The 19429-nt window shown below is 37.9% G+C and overlaps 1 protein-coding gene across 1 annotated transcript in view; it reads right to left on the reverse strand.

Annotated features, from left to right (window-relative positions):
* Nucleotides 1-19429, reverse strand: part of fz2 (frizzled 2) — a 112432-nt gene that overhangs the window by 17359 nt on the left and 75644 nt on the right. Inside the window, exon 6 of the mRNA XM_068293756.1 lies at nt 2666-2752. The gene's annotated coding sequence lies outside the window, so the exon portion shown is untranslated. The remainder of the gene's footprint in view (nt 1-2665; nt 2753-19429) is intronic.

A 19429-nucleotide genomic window follows, 5' to 3' on the forward strand; every position in this document is an offset into this window, starting at 1 on the left:
TGGGTGGTTGGGGGGTATGTACATAGGATAGGGTGGTGCTACTTCTGCTGCTGCTGCTGCTGTTGTTGTTGTAGTGGGAGTAATTTATGCGTTTTTCCTTGAGTTTTGGTTTATTTTTTCAAGCGCATTTCAACAGCCAAAGCAATCAACGTTTTTCTTTTTGAGCGGAAACAGCACGAAGGGATGTTGGATTGTTCTAGTAGTCTACCTCTTCTACCTCTTCAGTGCCCTGCCCTTCCAAAATGAAGAAAAAATAACCCCACCGCCCCTCTCGACGGGTGGTTCTACTTCTGCCTTCTTTTTGCTGCTGTTGTTTTTGTTGTTTCTCTCTTTTTTTTTTGCCTAGGGGCCAATCTTTGTTTTTTGGTGCGTGCCTGGAACGCTTGAATCGCTTTTGGAATCTCTCAGTGCGGTTTGTGTTTACATTGACGCCATTCGACGTGTCAGAGAGTTGAATTCAATTGTATGGAAAGAAAAGAAATTATAATGGGGTTCGGGGCTTGAATTAAGGTTACAATAAAACCAAAAAAAAAAAAAAAAAAAACTCTTTCGTCATATGCTAAATTCTAGAATGCCTAATCACTTAAGAACGGTTATCATTCAAAGTTCTCACTGTCAATTAATAGCCCAAACAGATGTCATTTAACCAGAATTTAGCTGTCTGCCATTAATTTGGCCAAAGAGCTTATCAAAAGTTACTCCATCAAAGAGCTCAGAGACTAGGAAGAGTTAATAATTGTTACAAGGAAATAAGTTAAAGACTTTCATTTGTGCCTAAAAACTAGATAGAAAGATAAAGGTAGATCTTTCAGGAACCCATAAGAGCTTTAGCTTACTTTATTCTTAACTTATTTAGATTTAGATTTAGCTTCCTCTATCCTTCCATCTGTTTTCGAGACTAATCTACAAACTATTGTCTTTTGAGACTTGAAAAAGAAGAGAAGAAAGAATTGTAGCAAAGTCTCTTCAAATCACTTGATTTTATAGCTATATTACGTATTACAATGCTTCAGATTGAGTTTTCTATTTTCAGCTTATAGAAAATAAAGATTTCCCTCATTTTATTTTGTGCTGATGATGATGATCCTCCCGCCACTCCCTTTGAAACCCCTTACTGTAATGGATGAATTCTAATGAAGTTTCCCTCGTGCACATACAAACAAAATCCATACATATAGGAGAATATCTATTTTGATTGACTGCTCAGCATGATTGCTGCTGATCAGAGGAGATATGTATGTAGATATAATGGGCGAGGGTGGAGTCTACAATTATAATTCAATTAACAGTAAATCTTTTAGAAGGCAGCGCCACATGCCGGGATGGGCATGGATAGGAAAAGAGGCACATACAACGGCGGCAGGGGCATTGCCAATGGAACGATGAGCGATGAGACATGGGAGATGGGGTTGCAGATGGGCATGTTTGGCATATTTAATTAATTATTTTAAACAAAAACGTTGTGTAAACAAAAGCTCATATAAAGGCTGAATGGGGGGTGGGGGAGGGGATTGTGAATCAATTGTCTTGTAATTTATGGAAATATTTTTTGTATGTTTTAATTACAGAGTACATTTCAGAGCTCGATTGTTGAATAAGCAATGAGGTGCAGAACTGTTGGCAGCAGTTGGCCAGACAAGATGCTAACTAGTTGGTTAAAGGATATTTTGCATTAAAGCCGCAGTCGTACCCGGCCAGACCAGACCAAACCTGACCAGACCAAGGCCTGGCAAAGAAAACAACAACGAAAAAAATATGGGCATTGGCAAAACGAATGCGAAGAAGTAGTCAATGCGGAAAAGTGAGAAGTAAAAAAAAAAAAAAAAACACGAACGAACGACTAAGAGCTCAGTGAGTAGAAGCAAATGTTGGGGTAAAGGAAAGGTGCGGTCCTTAACTCTCGGCACAGACGTCAGACGACAGGGTAGAGAAGTAGATGCAGAAAGAAGTCAACAGCTCGTTAACGTTAAAAGTGGCAAGAGATATTCCACAGCAACAGCCACAAAACATATTTCTCTCGCTTTTGCTCTCTTTTCCTATCTCTCTTTGCATCTGTCTCTCTCTCTCTCTCTCTCTCTGTCTCTCAGGCTCTCAGTCGCTGTCTAGTGAAAAGGGTAAACCAACAATGGGGCAACAAGTCGCGTCTGAAGATGCATTCGCCCACGGCTAACCAAGAGCAACAGCAACAGCAACAACATTATCAGGAGGCAGGCAGGAGGAAGCAACATCAGGGCTTTCGTTTTTGAAGAGCAAAATTGGCGTTGAAAAGTAACTGCCGACAACCATGATGATGTTGACTACTATGAGACGGGTCCACAGAGCCTGAGAGCCATGGACCTGCACCAGACGCTGTGGTCAATTGCACAGGGTCATTGAAAAGGAGAGGGGAAAGAAAGAGATAGAGAGATAGGAATTGAGAGACCCTGCATATTTTTCTCTCCATTGTGCGGCAAACTAAGCGCAATGAAGTAGCCAAACAGATGGTTGAGATGACCAAATGCAAAAGAATGAAAGAAAAGGAAGAAGAAGCATTCAAAATGCCTATTGGCCATAAAGTAAGGTCAAGTTCTCAGCAACTGAGACTTCTTCTAAAAACATCTTAACTTGAAATCAGACTTTTTAGAGATCTATAAACAGTAAATTCTTAATTGAATCCTTTACTTACCATTTTTTCCGCTTTCCTTGTCTTTCGTCTTGATCCTATTGTCTTGTATTTGTCACACACACATACACACACAAAAATTGACGTCAACTGTAATGAGATGCAAAAAGCATAAATGCCGAAATTTAGATAAGTTATCTCAAGTTTATATAGGCATTATGTATGTAGGTATTTTGTCTATTTTAAGGCCATAAAGCTTAGGACACAAATACCTTAAGTAAATAAGTTTATTATGTATATACATACATACATACATATAAAATGGAAATCCCACGGCCAAATCTCGGCCATAGCATCTTTAATCTTCAAGTCGTAAAAAGCACAAAAATTTTATAATTAGAAAAACGTACTTAATTATGTACTCAGCGTTAAAGTTTATCCCAAAAGAAGGGGTGGAGGGGGGCGAAGTTGGCTAAGTAGAAGAAAAACGGAGAAGTCTAAAATGATTTATGCCATGGGCATAAGAAAATTTGCTTGCAACAAGAAACAAAAAAAAAAAAAAAGCAGTTAAGCAAATGCGACATAATTTACAGCTGCTACAAGCAACAACAAAGGAAAAATGACAACAAACAAAAAAACAACAAAAAAAAAGGAAACGAAAGTAAGGCAAAGAAATGCGGAAAGAGTTGCCCCGAAAAATAATTTGCGGCCTGAGTTATGTGTTCGCGGGGACGAAGCAAATATGTTAATATTTGGTTTATAAATAATTGCGGGACGGCGGCTGAGAGAGAGAGAGAGAGAACAATTGTGTCTAGTTGTGTCTAGTCTAGAGAGCGAGCGGGAGGAGCGGTACGGGGGAGGAGGCGTGGTGTGGGTGGAAAAGTTTCTGCGGCAGCACTTCAAATGAAATGGGTAAAAGTAGCAAGTAGCAAACACAAACACAGGATGACGACGACGTGAATGAATGAAGGGACAGTGGGTCGGGAGGGGTGGGGGCAGTGGGAGATGGTGTGTGTGTCCATGTCGGACTACTTTAATCACGCCATGGGATTAAGGGCCACAAGATGATGAAGAAGTTGCGTGTGCCGCTGCCGACTGAAGAGGAGCTGGAGTAAAAATGGCTAGTGGGAGGAGTAGGAAGAGTCTCTCCCTCTCCCTCTCTCTCTCTCTCTCTCTCGTTCGCTTACAATTTAATTAACTTTTCTATATATATTTTCTTTTTTTGCTTTTTCGTTGTTTTTATTTCTTATTAAAGAACGCGCCTTGTTTGTTATTTGCTTTAACGGCACTCTTTGTATGAGTGTGTGTGTGTGTGTGTGTGTGTGTGTATAATGCAAGTTTAATCAGCGCGCGACAAAATAAAAACTCCAGATACAGATACTGTGTGTGTGTGTGTGTGTGTGGGTGACGCCGCCAAAAGATTTGCCTAACCGAGCAACAAACTGCCAGATAAGTCGCCATCAAGAGCAACAACAACAACAATGCAATGTCTTGTGTCTTCTCTATCTACCTGGAGGAGGCTACATGTTACCACATACCCTCACCCATACCCTTACCCTTACCCTTGCCCCTACCCCATCATCAATTTGCTTCAGGTGTAATCTCCAATGTAAGAGCATCGAGATAATATTAAGCAAACCGAAAAAAAAAAACGACAATTTTTTTAATTATAAACGCTTTTCGTTTGTTTAATTAAACGAACAAAAGAATAACAGCAACAACAACAGATAGAACATTACGCAGTAATCATAATCATATTGCAATCATCCCGACTAATCAACAACAAGAAAAAAACCAAAAGTATCTGGGCGCCACTTAAGATTGGTTTTTTTCTATTATTATCCTAGTTATTTTTCATTCAATTCCCATGCTATCAATATTATTCGTTTATAATTCGAAATTGTTTGTCCAATTTCAGATTGGCATCAAATCATATCATTTCTCTTATAGTAGAAGTCAAGCCAACAATTCAGCAAGTTGACACAAATTATAAGATATAAGGAATGAAATTAATGGTATGTAAAGCAATAATGGTTAAGGATTTGAATATACATATTGTTATATTATATATGTAATATAATAATAATAAGTGGAAGATTTAATATTTTTACTTTATAAGCCCATTTAACAAGGTTTTTGAAATACATTCGTTTAGTAAATCTGTGTACTACAAAGGACAATTTCTAAAATTAAGGAGGACTTTTAATATGGATATTGACAGTAAAAAATTCAAATGATTGTTGATTTGAAAACATTAATAACACAGGCGGACATGATGTTTGCTGACGTTAACTTAAGAAGTGTTTCTAATTAGTTCGAATACTCTGATTCTGACTTCTGCATACTTGGTTCTTGTCCATCACGTCCAGATTTTGTGAAATCGGGAGATCTGGGCTTGGAAAATAGGCAATCAAAAGTATTCTATAGAAAGTTTTAAAAATTTTCAACTTTTTTAAGAGATTTTAGAATATCCTGTGTAAGAAAACATATAACTAATAAACAATTTGTTAGACGCAGCAGATTCCCATAATTCTTTAAAATTAAAAAGCAGACAATTCTTCAAATCCCTATAGCATACTTTTTGGTTGAAATTTTACTTATTATAGAACCATATCCAAAGTGTAAGATATTATGCCTTATAACAAAGAAATAACTCTTTGATATTTTGTAAATTTCTGTTAAGTCAAGCCTAAAATATTAATAGGAGAATATAATAATTTTTTAGTAGAATATTATGCTTATATCATGGAAAAATATATTGCAAATGAGATCATTTTGAATAATTTTAACTCGTGATAGAGAAAAACTAAGTACAGAGTCGTGATTACTATAGGAGACCTATTGAACTTAAAAAACTTTTTCATGACCTCAAAAATGTTGGCCTGTGTAATTAGCAAAGATCATCATTCGATAAGTCAATGCAACGAAATCTGACGTGTAATCGTAATCGATATACTTGAAATATCTTGATTAACTACAATGGACAATATCGGAAAAGATTAAGGACTAAAGTGAACATTAGCTAGTATTTCAAAGACCATTAACGACCACCAATAATCATCATTTGATCAATCCAAGTACTTGCTAAATAAAGAAAAAGTATTAAGAGTATTTGCATAAAATAAAATACCACAAATTCGCCACCAATAACAATATCGATATACAGATATACCTATTTATATTTGTAGATTGCTTATGTATGCGATAAGGTCTCTCTTTCTCTCTCCTGTTTTATATTTCAGATGAATCGCAAAGATATAAAATTTGACATATGCGCATAGTTTATAGATTATAATGAATAACAGATGCCATAGAAGCGTGATTTTTATATTTTTTCAAATGATTAATATTAATCAAGTGTCAGTTGATGTTCAGCATTACTTTTGTGTCTCTTTTAATATTCAAGATCTTCGAAGAGATAGAAATGATGAAAAAAAAAAAAAAATAAATGAATAAAGCTTGTTCCAAAAACCAAACAAACAAATCAAAAATCAAATTCCACGAAAAAAACCCAAATTCAAATACAAATCAAAAAACTTAAAAAAAAAGAAGATTATTTCTAAAGAAATCTAAAACAAAAAACACACATAAAATCAACCTGCCCATAGAAGCTTGAGAAGAGAGAGACAGAGAGACACTCGGCGGCTGAGTTTCTCCAAGCAAAACGAAGACAGAGTTGGTTTCTCCCTCGCCCCCTCCTGCCCTATCACTGAATCAAGCCAACTAACTAATTAACAAAAGAGGCAAGATTCTCAGTGAAGATTCTCAATTCCAATTAATTAAAAGCATAATTTATGGCAATGTCAACTCTCAGGCTCATCAATAAAATGAAAATAAGTATCAGTTACCAAAAAAAAAAAAAAAAACAAAAACCAAAATGTTTAATTTATGACATTGCAAAAAAATAAAAAACAATTTATGACTGAAAATTTAAATGCTCAACACAAGACTCAATGACGAGAGCGAGACGACAATGAATATGTATGTAACAGAAAAACAACAACAACAAAAATAAAGGGTAAAGGGGGCAAGGGGGGGAAAACAAAAAATTAAAAATTCCATTGAAGCTCAAGGAGCTGGAGAGAAAAACAAATATCGTCGGCAGGAAGCAACAGTCATCAGTCGCATCAGGTCCAGAGACCTTAAACAAACAGAAATTAATTATGTTTCGATGGTGGTGCAGTTGATGGTGGTGCAGTTGGTGGTGGTGGTGCCAAGGAGCAGAGGAGATGATACTGATACAGATACAGATACAAAAACACAGATGCAGAAGATGCATCTGAGACTGAAAATAAAATTATTTCATTTTGGTTTTTCTTTCTTTTTTGTTCTGTTTATAAGAAAAATATGTGTGTTTTTGTTTGTTTTAACGCGTTCGCTTCCTTTTTTTTGTTTTTGTTTTTGGTGCTGTTGCTGTTGCTGTTGTCCATATGTGCAACCCAAAGATGCGTATCTGTGAGATACACTGGGCCCAGTCACATGCGTTACTTCATTTTCGAAACGGTTTTTGCTCTTTTCTATTTTTGGTCATAATTTGAAAATTATATATGTATGTATGTGTGTATTTTTTTTTTTTTTTTGCCTGCCAAAAATCTAAAAGATACTCCATAGAACTTAAAAATAAAATATTGCTTAGGGGAAAGTTAGTGGAAGGAGAATGTGGAGGGTGCGGCAAATCAACTTCTTAGTAAGGATTGCCTTCAGATTCAGATACAGATTCAATTTCAGAGCATCAGATACTTTTTAATTAGCTTGACATTTCATTTTTATATTGTCGCGGGTTGCCTTTTTTCTTTCTTTTTTCTTTGCTAAAGTCTGCATCGTTTTTCGGTTTTCACTTTTTGTAGGGTTAAACAGCGCGTAGATTGATATCTTCAAGTTCATTAGAGTTGCAAGTTGCTTTAATTGGAAATATGCAGAGACGTCGTGAACACTTGGGTGAGAATTAATGATGCCTGACTCCCTCCAGCCCCCCCGAAAACAAGTCTCTCTCTCTCTGCACAGTCTCCAATCTTCTGCAGAGTCTCCTCGTCTTGTCTGTTGTGTGTGTCTTGGATCTTGAATTCTGTTTAAACTTGGGCATTTCATTTCTGTTGTTGTGCCTTGTTTTATGCCCTTTTGCATTGCCCGGCTGTTTATCTTCTCTCTGTCTCTCTGCATCTGCATCTGCCTCGGTCCCTCGGTCTCCGGCTCTTTTGGGCTGTTGTGTTAACTGATTTCAAGGGAAGTTCGAAGAGAGCCTCTGCCCCCCTACAGGGTCGTTTTAATTAAGCTCTTTCTATATAAGGCACATTTCTTTTTGTTTTTGTCTTTAACTTCATTGGCTTGTTTATGTATGATTTAAGGAATGTGATTAACATGAACCAAACTCCGGGTACATGATCGAAATAAATCTGTAGAAATTATGCACAAAGAGAGAGAGAGAGAGGGGGATATTTTCGGATAGATTTAACTTCTATCTTTATAGTAGATGTAATTTCCAATGAAATTTTCACTTTGCCCGCATGTCTTGTTAATTTGCTATGCCATCTATGAAAAATTTATATTCTGGTTTCTCTCTCTCTCTTTCTCTCTCTCTCTCTTTCTGTCTTTCTCTTGGATAACAAATAAAAATTAACACCTAGTTGCTACATTTCCAGTTAACAAAACCCACACACACACACACACACCTAGAGGGGGAGAGAGAGAGTGATGCCCACCTTGCCCCTTAACAAGGTGTCATCTTGTTGGGTCTATGCTAAATGAATTAGAGCTAAGTTAGATGCTCCAAATGCCGTAAATACTTGGACATAACTCGAATATATATGTATATAGGGGCTTGAAACATCTCCCACATATTGAATATATAAACTAACACTTTCTTCTTTTTTTTTTATGTTCTCCCCCTCTCTGTCTATTTGATATGCAAATTGACTAACAATTAGAAAGAACATACATTTTATATGTAATTTATTCCAGTTTATAAAAGAAGTAGAAAAATTTGAAGTTTGATTCTCAATTCTGTTTGTTTTTTCCTCTTTATTTTCAACATTTCTAAGTCAACTTTAGGTATCTATATAGAATTTTGCCCCTTTTCCCCCTCCCTTGATTGATCTAGTCTAGTCTAGTCTAGTCTAGTGTGTTGTATAGAGAGTGTAGTAGAGTGTGTGGCGTAGTCAGTCTGTTCTGCTTTTGCCTTGTGTTCTATTAACGTAATTTTCTACTTGATTTCTGACGCTCATAAATCATCATCAGTTCTCCCTCAGATAGTGTCGTCGTCGCCGTTGTCGATGTCGTTGGTGATGTTGTTGTTGTTGTTGTTGTTGGTGGTGTAGTTTAGGTAGTCATCGTCATTGTTGTTTTTTTTATGGAATCTATGTATACACATACCTTCCTCCTATTCTATTACTATCTGTGTATGTGTGTGTGTGTCTCTTTCAAACCATGCAACGACACAGTTAACAGCAGCAACAAGTTTCAAGATACATATATACCAACAAATACATATATATTTTTTTTCGTTTTTTGTTTAGTTTTTTGTTTGATGTATCTGCCAGATACGTATAGTGAAAAATTGATAGCTTGCTTGCCTGTCTAACCAAACTATGCATAATAAATGTTTTTCGTAAACAATATACACCAACAACAACAACAAAGATGAAGAATTTATTAAACAAAAAAAACAAAAAAAACAAAAAATCAAAATGATAAAAGATAAATTCGAATGGCGAAACACAAAATGCGAATTTGGAATCATTTTTTTGTTATTTTTTTGGGAATTTTTTATGAGCCGAGACAACAGACAGACATACAGAGAGAGAGAGAGATAGATAGCAAGAAGAGGCTTAAAATATTTGCTTGCAAAGGCAAAAAGACAAATATTTTAAGCTCTCTGTTATACCACTATGAAACTGTTATACCACCTATTAACCAAAAATATGCCATAAATTTATTTAAAGCCACATTTTATTGGGCATTTTTAACAAGAAATTACTAAAGCTTCAAAAATAATATTCGATTTTTGCATACTCCGTATAATCGATTATACTCAAAAGGTCCAAATTCGATCAATGTGAATATTATTGCTAACGAGATACTTTTGGGTGCATGATCTAGTCCCATTTGAAACATTTATGCTCAAAGGGAATTTAAGGTAATTTTTCATGCCTGTGTGTGTGTGTGTTTTGGCCTGGTTGGCTGAGCACTTGCATCGGTAATTTGTCAGCGCCTGGCATTATTTCACATGATCTTGTTATAATTATAAAACCAACGATTGCCTTCACTTCTCCCTTTGCCTCTTCTTGCATCTTTTGTCTCTTTCTCTAATCATGCTCATGTGGCTCAGAGGCTCAACTGACACTCCCCGTTCACTTCAATGTAAGAGTAAACCAATAATTTTCAGTCAACCTGAAAGAACGACCCTCATAATTATAAAACCATTTCTCCTCTACTTCCACTTGTACATACGTACAATCCCTTGCCACATCCTCACCTCCCTTTGCCATCACTTTTTCATACATCTTGTCTTCCTTGTGTGCCCTTGTTTAAACCAACAACATATTGATTAATTTTTTAAACAGCTGAAGGAATAGTGCGGGAACCCATACCCCCGATACCCGCAGAAAGAACTGAAAAAAAAACCAACACACACACACACACACACACGAACAGTATGAAGCAACGACTCGCGTCTTGAAGACAAGAGTCAAGTCGTCCATCAACTGGCCAAGTCAAGACGAACCTCGTGCTGCAATTCATCAAACTGTGTTCCTTGTTTGTTTGATTTATTTTGCCAGCTCCTTCAATTTTACCTCTTCCTTTACCTACGTTACCCCGGTTCTCTTGCGATCGGTTGGTCGATTCGACGGTTCGGTCTCATATCATTAGGCCTCTGGGCCTTTCTCTATCATCTGTCTCTCTCGCACACACTCTGGAAATCTCTGTGTGTGTGTGTGTGTGTGTGTATGTTGTGGTTACCGAAAAAAATCAATTTGACGTGATTGCATTGATCATAATTTTTGTTTTCCCCACGTTCATTTTGAGCTTTCTTTCGCCTGTGTTTGTTTTGAATATTTTGTTAGCCGGCTATTAGGTTTGATTATTTATGTAGCCATGGGCCATGGCTCGTTTGAATTTGTTCGGCAATTAGCCAGACAGACAGACCAACAGACAGAGAGCCAACTTAAAACTAGTCAGTCAGCCAGCATAGATGCCAAAGACAAAACGAAAAACACTTATTTGTTTAAATGAAAAATGACCAAAAATAAAACAAAAAGAGAGAACAAAAAGAACCAAAAATCTTCAGACCAAAGGGAAATGACTTTACAAATGGCAAACTTGGCTTGAATATCGGCTCGTTTACCTTAGATCTTTTGGCAATGCTCAAATACATATACATATTTGTATTTGTCCAACAATTCGGCGTTAAAAATTAGCTTTTAATGGCCAAAGTTGGTTATGAAAGGAAGTGTATACATATCTACTTTGTATTTCCTCAAATACAAGCCAAATTCTTCAACCAATCTCACTCTTATCTCTCTACAGGCAGCCAATTGATAAAAGTTTATTCAAAATATCAAGATCGATAATATTAATCTATAGATTAAGTATCTTTAGATGAAGTTTTTATTATGGAAATTACTTGAAAACATAAAATTTTGTTTAATTCATTTCTTAGATAATAATTTCTTGAAATTGTTTGACATACTTTAGCAACATGTTGCCAAGAATATGTTGCCAACCAACACAAGTAACATTAGTATGCGCATTAGCGCCTAAGTGACAGCTTGGCCCGTCTCCATTCATGACTTCAAATCACAATAGCAATGACAAAAAAAGAGGAGAAAAAAATGTTAAACAGGATACAACAAACAAGCAAAAAGAAAAAGACACAAACAAACAACAACTGACAACTCAACTCAAAGTGACAAGTCAACTCTGGCAGCGAACGACTGTAAGAGTAAGTGACTGGGTGAGTGAATGTGTGACTGACTGACTGACTGACTGAGTGCCAAAGCGCTTGTCAATAAATTTTCACAGCAGCCACTCGAAGGAAAAAAAGGCAACAACCAAAAAAGACCCCCAGATAATCCTCCACAATTAAGCTAAAGGAGCGGCAACACCCCAAAAAATTCGACTTTGACAAGTGGAAAAAAAAAAACGTCAACCTTGCGAGAGCCTCGAGACTAAAGAAATTTATAGCCCAATGTGCAATAAAACACAGTGCAAAAATAACACAAAAACGAAAAGAAAAAGAGATAGAGTGCGTGTGAGAGAGAGAGAAAGAAACGCAACAATAACATAATTTATGGTTCGAATGGCCAGGTAGCCCGAAAGGAACGTTTGTAAAATGATCACCTGTTCCAGGCGGGAGAGTAAATGAAGAAAAGAGACAGACAGCGAGAGAGAGAGAGAGAGAAAAAGCTGCGGGAGGTAGGCAAGTCACACTGGAGCAGAGAGATGCGAAAAAAAAAAAACCGAAGTTCAAGTGTCAACTGCAATATCCAAAAGCAACAGCGAACAGAAAATGTTTCAAAGTTTACTTTCGCGTCGTAAAGGAAATTGAAAAAACTACAAAACTTTTGCAAGAGTCTGCCCTTTGCCACCTCTTCATCCTTGCCAGCAAAAGGACACTATTACCTTTAACATTTTTGCTAGATACTCAAACCAATGTGTCTCACAGTTGGACAAAAGTCTCGCATACCCAGGAGTCTTAGGCATTTTGAGTGTCGCCTCAGCATGGAGTCGCCTTTTTGGTCCTCAACTTGTGTTGCCTTTCATGCGTGTGTGTGTGTGTGACAATGCGCAATATTTCGAATTGCAATGTGCGGGTCGAAAGCAAAATGAAATAATACTAAACACCACATGATGTCCCATGTTCAGAGTCAGTCAGTCAGGCAAATCCTGATGCCGATCTCTCGGTTCTCTCGATTCTCAGAGACTTTTTTTTCGTCTCTTGTATGTAAATTGATATTTTATTTTCATGAAATTCTTCTTTTTTTTTGGGCTTTGTCCAGGCAACACCTTTGAGCTGACTTCCTTTCGAAGATCTGTCTCTCTCTCTCTTTGTGACTTCTAACCTTGAAAGCCGTCTGTTAAACATTTAATGAAATCATTTGCAAAACTTTACTCTACAGACTATAAAAAAAAAAAAAAAATTTAACGACACTTCAAGGTAATCTGGATTAAACCAAAAGGAAAGAATCCAAGTAGATATAAAAAATAAACCAATGGAAGAAAAGGTGTCACGTTACGCATAATTTATGGCCCAAGACAAGACAAGAAATTGGAAAAACTATCTTTAAAGATCGAACATGGTCGAACAGAGAGGGGGCTTATCTTGATTAGAATTTCCAACAGCACAGATAGAAGAAGAAGAAGAAGGAGGAAGCAGAAGAAGAAGAATCAGAGGCCAAACCACAGATACAGATATAGAGATACTTATATAGGCACCTGCATCATCTTTCTTTTTCGTCTTTCCTTTTCTGGGGGCATTTTTAGTTGATTTGGTAGTTAGTCTTTTGATATTGTTTTTTTTGGTTTTTTTGTTTTTGAGTAGTTTGGCTCCCTCGGCAGCCGAAATAATGAAATAATGTTGACACACACACACACACACACACAAACACATAATATACAGTTGTCCCCCAGAGATAAGATTTCAGTTTGTGCTTCTCTTCTATATACACCTATCACAAACACACATACATATATATATTTCTTTTTGACAGCAATATTGATTCGAGTGAAATAAACGAAACAAAACGGGGAGAAAAATAGTAAAACAGCCGCAATTTCTGTTCACTTCACTCGATGTGTTATTGAGTAAACAAAAGCCCCCGACAATGTTGGCACGTTTTTTTTTTCCCCTCCCGTTTTTTTGGGGAAAAGCGATATACACAGAGAGAGAGTAAAGGTAAGTCCCACGTGTATGTGTGTGTGCGAGTGTGTGTATCGGTAGGTAGAAAATCGAAATCAACAACAAAATGCTAGACACAAAGATAAGGTGCCAGCCAGCAGCTAACCAACAAAAAAGTATTTAACCATACCAAAAATTATAACAAATGAATAAGTTCTATATAGACCAAGAAATATTTGGCATCATTAGATGGCCAATTTGAAAAAGAAAACACTTGTATTAACTGATCTTGCCAACTTTCATTTACATATCTTTCGTATGCTTCAGCTAAAGTTATCCAATTTTCTCACCTGTTTTATATATGTATGTATATATATGGTCGAGTGTGCTTGATGTGTATACAATTCGTTTGGTTTGTTGTTGTTGTTGATGTTGTTGTATTTGTTAATCCGAAAACTGTGGTAATTAAAAACCGCCTTGCGTCTGTCAAAGTTAATCCAATTTCACGTTTGCTTTAACACTCGACTTGCATGTATCTCATAGATACATATATTTATATACATATACACTGCACACACACGCACACACACACACTCTTCACTCTTGTTGCTCTTTTGCAAGTGTAAGTAAGTAATTTTACTTTTATATATACATATGTATATATATTTTTTTTTTTTGTCCGACAGATTTTTTTAATTAAAATTTCATGTAGCGAAAATGTGTTGTCGCTATCTGAGATTGGGTTCAGTATAGTATAGTTTAGTATGAATTGGGTATGGATGGGGATGTTTGGTGTGGATGAGATGCTATACGATGCGATGAGAAGGTGTCACAGAGCTAGCTAGCGAGCGAGTGAGTGAGACGAGGAGGCGGGGGGCTGGCTCAAGTAGACATCGAGAGCGCCAAAAATCCAATTTTAGTTGACGCTTGTCGTTGCTGTCTCTGCTGACGTCGTCGTCGTCGTTGTCGTTGTTGTTGTTGTTGTCGCCATCGTCATTGATCACCGCAGATTGTTTTTTGTTGTTATTGTTGTTGTTGGGATATGTAGGGAGGTAGGGGGAGCTCCCAGTCAGACGCCAGTCGCAAATCTTGTTTCTTTATAACAATTTTCAACACACATTCTCACATACATACAACAATTTGTTGTATTTTCATAACTCGTTTTTTTATATGTATATATTTATTTGTTTTGTTGTTGTTGTTGTTGGTATTTTTTATTTCTCGCTCTTTTCTTTTGTTGTTATTGTTGTTGTCGCGAGGAAGCGGCCAACCAACTTTGTTGGCTATTTTACCTCACAACTGCTGCTGCCTCTTCTGCTTCTGCTTCTTCTTCGGTGTTTTGTTTTCTTCTTATAGATTTTTATTGTGAATTATTTGATATTTTTCGTGTTGTTGTTGTTGTTGTGTCGAGTGAAACGAGCACACACAATAAAAGATAATATTTCACTTTTTATTGATTAATTGGAGTTTTCTCAATGGCAAACACACACACACACACGCACTTGAAAAAAAAAAACAAATCGCGCAATTGTCAGGAAAAATAATAATAATAATAATATTTTCTAAGGCGACGGCAATAAATCCGTACACCTCCAAACGCTGCGATCGTTGAAAACAAACAAAAAACGACGTCGTCCGACCGCACAACCGCTCACCTTAAAAACAAAAACACGAATCCGCGCCGATCAATACCGATGAAGCCAACACGAACATTTGCTTGCAACCACACACAACTAACATACACAGAGAGCGAGAGAGAGAGAGCAGAATGTGAGAGAGAGCCTAGCATGAGAGAGACGGGCGGGCAAGTGTCGGTGGCGCAGCAGGCAGGGTCAATAGAAATATTCTCATTTTCGTGGATGGTTTTGGTAATAGAATGGAAAACAGTATTCAATCGGCGCGAATCAATTTTGAAATGTTTCTAATAAGATGCAAAGATGAGTTTATTAGGAAAGGAAATGATGAAATGTTTTTGTATCTCCTTGACATACTCGTATCAGTAAGGAAAATTTGGTTTTTTTTTTTTGGAAAATCTTTGACCGGCTTTTTTCTACTCTCGATTGAGAGCAAACGAGTTCGAAGTTCGAACTCATTAGACCACAGCAACTTGCACTTTCTCAACCCCCAATTTGGTGACAAATCTCTGGATCGGAAATTGACAGCTCCGTGTTGTTGTTGTTAACCGTAATGCACATGTGTTGCGTTTCGCAACCCTCCCCCCACCAACCTCATCCACCGACTATCTGCCAGAGGCATCTGCTTCAGGTTTTTCTCTTGCCCTTTGACCGACTGTAGTTCTTCCTGTCTCTCTCTCTCTCTCTCACTCATACACTCTCTTTCTCTGTGATTTTCCCCACATCCCCTGCTTGAACTTAGTTTTGGTGGTGGTGATGGTGGTGGTTCAAAAGAAATATGTATATACAGGGTGTGCTCAAGGTCTAAATTGTAAATCCTTCTTTCCCGGTTTTGTCACTAACATTGGAATAGGTGTAATGAGAGCACACATTCCAAACTCTCAAAATTCTTTGTACGCTCTCCCATTTCTCTCTCTCTCTCTCTGTCGCCTGGTCTTGCTCTCGCTCTGTTGTTCTCTGTTGATGTCGCTCATAACTGGTTTTCAGGTTTTTTATTTATCTGCTAAGGGTCTTGTTAAAAGTAATTCGTAACACGTTGTTACCAGATAACGCCGTCAACCCACGAGCTCAGCGAGCTCCTAACGAGTCTTCTTCTGCTTTGCCCCTACCGCCACTTCATCACTCCACCTCTGTACCCTTCGTGCTGCTTCTGCTTCTGCTTGTTAGCGTCATCGGTTGGCTTGCTAAAAGAGCGATAAAAAAACAAAAAAGAAACACAGAAGAGCAGAACCCGAGATCCAGGGGCAGTAAAAGCCGGTGCCGGTGCCGGTGAAACAAGGAGTGCGACGGCAGGGGTACGCAATAGGAGGAGACACAGGGCGATGCAGATCGTTTGCAGTTTGCAGCCAGGCTCACGTTTTGACTTTTGGCTTTGACTTTGCTTCAGCTTCGTCTTCGTCTCTGGCGGTTCAATACACCCTGTTCTTCCTTTTTTTTTTTTTTGGTTTTTGTTTTTCTTTATTCGCTTTAGCTCCAGGGTGCCCTCACAAGATTTCTCTCTGCGGATGGGCGAGCCGGTTCTCCACATGTGGCTTGTTGTATGAGTGATTTTGCCTAGTTAGGCAGGCAGCAGGAGAATGAGAAGGAGATGGAGATGGAGATGGGCAATGGAGCAGAAGCACGGGGGATTGGTTAGACATCGAGGTATGCGAAAAAATCTCATGTTTATATGCAACAACGAAGAGGAAGAAATGAACAAGCAAATCGTGATCTCAGTGCTGCTAATGAACTTACAATGCAATGGCTATGGATCACAGTCTTAGATAGAATAAATGGAAGCAGGGGGGAAAACGGTGGGAGGGGAAGGAGAAACACACCCACTCCTTGTGATTGACCCATGGAAAAGGAAATCCAAACTTTTTCTTGCCGTTTTTTTTTTCGTATTTCGTGCCTTCCATCAGTTAGCCCTTGGGCAGACACAGACACAGGCAGAGATGACGATGGAAACAAAGACTAAAGACGGTAAGGGGGCAGTTAACCAAACCCAGTTCAAGCCAACTCTGTCCTCTGATCACTGATCATGATCAGTAAAACTAACAAGAGGTGTTGCTTCTGTCGTTGTTCGTCGTCGTTGTTCGTCATCGTGATTTTCCTGGGTGGTACCACGTTTTTAGCCTTCTCCTCCTTTTGGCTATCTCTTTTGCTCTCGGTCTGGCTTTGTCTCTACTTTTGTTTGTTTCTTGTATACCCAAAGGGGGAATTCGGGAAAAAAGAAACTAGACAATAACAGCAACAACTAGCAGTGGCGATTGCAACACTGGCGCTCTGTCAATGCTCATTGAAGGCTATACCCAAACAGCTCACTTCTTGGTAAAACGAGACGAGATCTGAGACTCCTAGGACTGCGCTGGGCACATCTCTCTCACTGGGTGGTAGCCGACTTGGTTAGCCAAGTCAAACTTACTTAAGTCTGACAAATCAATTTCGGTGCAAGAGAAACGCTCAAGTTCAATTTTAGGCTCATAAATCGTAAAGAGTTTTAAATTGAAAGATCATTAATATTATTCCGTTGAGGTAGAATCACAGCAAAGCCGACAAAAAAAGAGACCAAAGACCAAAGCTAACCATAAGTAATGAGGTGAAACGAAATACACACAAGCAACTGAGATACGCTTAGAAAAATGTATCATAAACTTTTGCCAATTTACCAAGCCATGTGCACTTTTTCAACTAGTTTTGAAAGATTTTGGATACTCGTTAGCTTCTTTATATTCTCCACAAAGTAAAACTTTGCAACTACTGGAAATGGGGCCCCATATCTCTCTCTCTCTCTCTCTCTCCTCCCCACATCCAAAGTTCACCTAAACACCTCATAAATATGATTTTAATCGATTTGCGACACACTTGGCTTAAATGTCACACCGCATGGCAGTACCCCGGGCCCTTGCCAGTGCAGCCGCCGACATCAGGCGAGATAAAACTCATGGCGAAACATTTCAAATATCCATTTGAAAACAATGAAAAAGCAATCAAATGAACGCACCCACAAACCAAATTCGAAACTTTGTTCTATCTCACTCACTCACTCGCTCTCCCTCTCTCTCTCTCTCTTGGTGTGTGTTCTTGGGCCAAAAAGTTTTTGACAAAAATGTTTGTACGCATATTTTTGCATGAGTGGGAAATATTTTTGTTTCGATAAAAAGAGAGAAGAAGAAAGCATTCCAAAAACTGCAAACAAGTTGGAGTTAATGTAAAAACACACACACACACTCACACACACATACACCCAGAGAAAAAGTAAAGTTAGGAGGAGCTATGGCAAATGGGAATGGGATTGGAATTGGGTGGTATTGGTGGGAATGGAAGTTTGTCTTTTGACAAAACTCGAAATGTGTCGATAAACTAACATATACGATATGTATATACATATACATACATATATTTATATATACATATGTATATATATATATATATGTATGTATGTAAGTCAAACTTCTTTGCTTGGCATTTTGCTCTCTATTGTTGTTATCTGATTTTGGGAAACTGCATTTGGCCCCCACGACGACACGACCTGACCCCAGTGATGTCCCTCAACCCCCCATCCATCCTGTCGTTCCCTTTCTCTGTCCCTATGTGTGTGTGTGTGTGTGTGTCTCTGTCTATTTGTGCTGTTTAGCAAAAGTTTATTTTTTTGGCTTTCAACTTTTGCTTAGTCGAGCAAAGCAAACCAAATGAACTTCGCAAAGCAGTTGTCGCTCGATTTGTCTTCCTCTAGTGAATTTTTCCTTTTGCCAACTCCTCACTCCACCTATGCATGTAGCCAACCCCCCATCCTGTCCTCGGCCAAGTCCAAGCATTCTCTTCGTTACGTTTATTTTTTTCCTCTTTTCTTTTTATTTTCTCTGTTGCATTCTCTTATTGTTTGCTGCATTGCAATTGTTCCGCTTAGTTGGGTTAAAGCGCATTTTTCCCTTCTTCTTTTAAGCAAAAAACTTTTTTCATTTGCCCTCTTGGTTTTGGTCTCCTTCCCCTTCACCCTTCTGTTTCATTCATTTAATGAATTGGCCAAGATTTGGAGTAACATCTGGCCGTAAGTTAGCTATTTCTAGCACAAACAAAGAATGAGTGAGTGAGCGAGAGAGAGAGAGAGACAGAAAGAGAGAGTATTGGTTAAATATATTGTTAGCATTCCTTTTTGACTAATTTACTAGCCCAATTATGTGGTAGCCTGCAAATTTTCGTCAAATTTATGATACTTAAGCATTGGCTTTGGCTATGGGAATGGAGTTCCTTTTTGTTTTTTGGTGCTGGGGAAGTCAATTTGGTAGGCCATAAATTTCAATATTTGTCATTTGTCTCTATGTAGTATATATAATATAACTAAATATATATGTACATGTTTATCTCTATGCGGGTTAT

This window comes from Drosophila tropicalis, unplaced genomic scaffold (genome assembly GCF_018151085.1).
Source record: "Drosophila tropicalis isolate 14030-0801.00 unplaced genomic scaffold, ASM1815108v1 contig_805, whole genome shotgun sequence".
Taxonomy (NCBI): domain Eukaryota; kingdom Metazoa; phylum Arthropoda; class Insecta; order Diptera; family Drosophilidae; genus Drosophila; species Drosophila tropicalis.